Source organism: Herpailurus yagouaroundi, unplaced genomic scaffold (genome assembly GCF_014898765.1).
Source record: "Herpailurus yagouaroundi ecotype Mexico unplaced genomic scaffold, PumYag 184, whole genome shotgun sequence".
Taxonomy (NCBI): domain Eukaryota; kingdom Metazoa; phylum Chordata; class Mammalia; order Carnivora; family Felidae; genus Herpailurus; species Herpailurus yagouaroundi.
In genome coordinates this window covers 4,964,307-4,967,080 of record NW_024412415.1, presented here as the reverse complement: position 1 = coordinate 4,967,080, position 2,774 = coordinate 4,964,307, and the positions used below count along the sequence as shown (strand labels likewise).

General features: G+C 46.7%; 1 pseudogene; it reads right to left on the bottom strand.

Moving 5' to 3' along the window:
* Positions 1-1,136: 1,136 nt before the first annotated feature.
* LOC121042062 (tropomyosin alpha-3 chain-like) lies at positions 1,137-1,945 on the bottom strand (annotated as a pseudogene).
* Positions 1,946-2,774: the final 829 nt, after the last annotated feature.

Sequence of the window (2,774 nt, the reverse complement as noted above, 5' to 3'; positions counted from 1 at the left end):
GGGAGGGTCAGAGAGAGGGAGACACAGAATCTGAAACAGGCTCCAGGCTCCAAGCTGTCAGCACAGAGCCCGACGCCGGGGCTCGAACCCACGGACCGTGAGATCATGACCTGAGCCGAAGTCGGCCGCTCAACCGACTGAGCCACCCAGGCACCCCTTATTGCCAGTTACTTTAAATACAGCATATGACAAGAGTTTATTACTAGTTTACTGTAGTCAACATCTGTACGAGCATATACAGTGGCCCCCATGCAGAAAAAGATTCCACTGAGCCAATAGATAGCAGTGATTCCATTAGTGATAGGGAAAGTCATCTTTTACAATAAGCCTCCTTTCTCATCTCCCTCACACCAGCCACTAAGGTTTTCAAATGTAAGTTCAGGTTAGTTTGATTATTTTTCTTTATATTTTATATTTTCTTTATTATTTTCTGTTATATTACAGTATTGTAGTCATTTTTATATGAATATTTTTGGGTTGTGAAATGAATCATCTGAGCTTCCATTATTTCTTATGGGGAAGTTCACTTTGATATACAAGTGTTTTGGATTACAAGCATGTTTGTGGAATGAATTATGCTCGCAAACCAGGGTTTACTGTATTTGGAATGTTTTACAAATGGTTGCCACATCATCAACAAAAAAGGTAATTACAAAATGTGTACATCACAACATGCTTTTTTTTAAGTTTATTTATTTTGAGAGAGAGAGAGCATCAGAAGGGAGAGAGAGAGAGGGAGAGGGAGAGGGGGAGGGAGGGAGAAAGAGAGAGAGAGAGGAAGAGAGAGAATCCCTAGCATACTCTGCATTGCAGAGTCTGATGTGGGACTTGAACCCACAAACCATGAGATCATGACCTGAGCTGAAACCAAGAGTTGGATGCTTAACTGACTGAGCCACCCAGATGCCCCAAAAGTGATTTAAAAAAAAAACACTTTTTTTTTAAGAAAGAGGGAGTGCGCATGAGTAACACACTTTTAATGACTCTTTGCATTGTGCTCACATTCCCTTAAATGTTGTTCCCAGAGATGCTCAGACTCAAGCCCACCTGGAATCTCTAGGGAGGGGCAGATACTGGTGAAAAAGACACAGGAGTTGGGATGGGAGATGCAGCAAAAGGAGAAAGCAGTTATCCAGTTAGAGATCAGCCCTCAGTTTCAAGGCCAGCTTCGGGCATGCTGGCCTCAGGCTGGAGCTGGGGTCAGAAGGAGAGGCAGCTGCAGGGCAGCTATCATTTAGGTCAGGCAGAAGCTGGTCCAGCATCCTTTGTGTACAGAGGTGTTCCTCTGTGGTGCATATTGGCATATCTTGTAAATCATCACTTGTCTTCGCTAGTTTGGCACACTCAGTACAGGTCTTTGCCTGCTTAAGTTTATCAGTAAGATTCTTTATCTCTTCTTCATATTTGTCTCCATTCTGAGAGTACTTTTCTGCAGCAGCTCTCAGACACCAGGTTCTGCTCCATCAGGTCTGATGTCCTCCTCCATCTTCCAGCAGCTCTGAACTCTGCCAGTTCATTTCACCCCTCTGTGGATTCCAGGTCCTCCCTCAGTGATCACCAGCTTCCGGGCCACTCCTTCATACATCCGATCTGCCTCTTCCGCAATGTGCTCTGCTTGTCCGAATTGGGTTTTCTGGAGTTCCATCTTTGCTTCATCTTTTAAGGCTCCATTTTCAATAGCCTTCATACCTGTCTTGTTCTCAGTAGTAGGTTTCTGGGCTTCCTCCAGCTTTTGCAGGGCAGTGGCCAGGTGCTCCTGGGCAGGGTCCATCTCTTCCTCAACCAGCTGGATCCTGCGGTTTTAGGAGACCACCTCGGCCTCAGCTTGCTCCCAGACTCACCTTTCCCCTTCATATCCCGCTCCAGGGGCTCGGCCCTTTCCTCTGCACCACTGCTGCTGCAGAACCAGCATCTTCACTGCCTTGATAGTAGTGGTCCTGGCCATGGTGCCCACCCAGCTGCTGCCAGCACTCGGCTTCCTGCCTCCTGTACTCGGCAGCCACATCTCTATCTCTCTTTCTTAGATTTTATTTTTGGGGCACCTGGGTGGCTCAGTCGGTTGAACGTCTGATGTTGGCTCAGGTCATGATCTCACGGTTTGTGGGTTCGAGCCCCGTGTCGGGGTCTGTGCTGGCAGCTCAGGGCCTGGAGCCTGCTTTGGATTCTGTGTCTCCCTCTCTCTGCTCCTCCCCTGCTCATACTCTGTATCTCTCTCTCTCTCTCTCTCTCTCTCTCCATCCCCCCCCAAAAAAAACATTAAAAAAATAAAGATTTTATTTTTAAGTAGTTTCTACACCCAACACGTGACTCAAACCCACAACCCCCAGATCAAGAGCTGCATGCTCTGCTGACTGAGCCATCCAGGTGCCCCTACAGCTACTTCTCTTTAATGTTTTTTGGTTATATGAGACAGAAAGCTTCAAACCAGCTTAACAAAAAATGGGAATTTACTGGCTCATTGATGGCTCCAGAGAACTGCCTTTAGGTAGTGGTGAGTTCAGGGGCTTAATAGCATCATCCAGACTCGGAATCTGTCCATCTCTCAGCTTGCATTTCCTCTGGATTGACATAATTCAGGCATAGCTTTCTTCTTGGTGACAAAATGGCCATGCAGAGATCCAGCTTTCTTAGTCACTCAGTGAAGGAAGGTTCCCTTTTCCAGTCACTGTGGTACTCGAATGAGTCTCATTGGTGGACATGGCTGTGTGTCCCTTCCTGAAACAGTCATTCTGCCCAGGAACATAGAATGTGGGAATGGCCATATTTACCTTGAT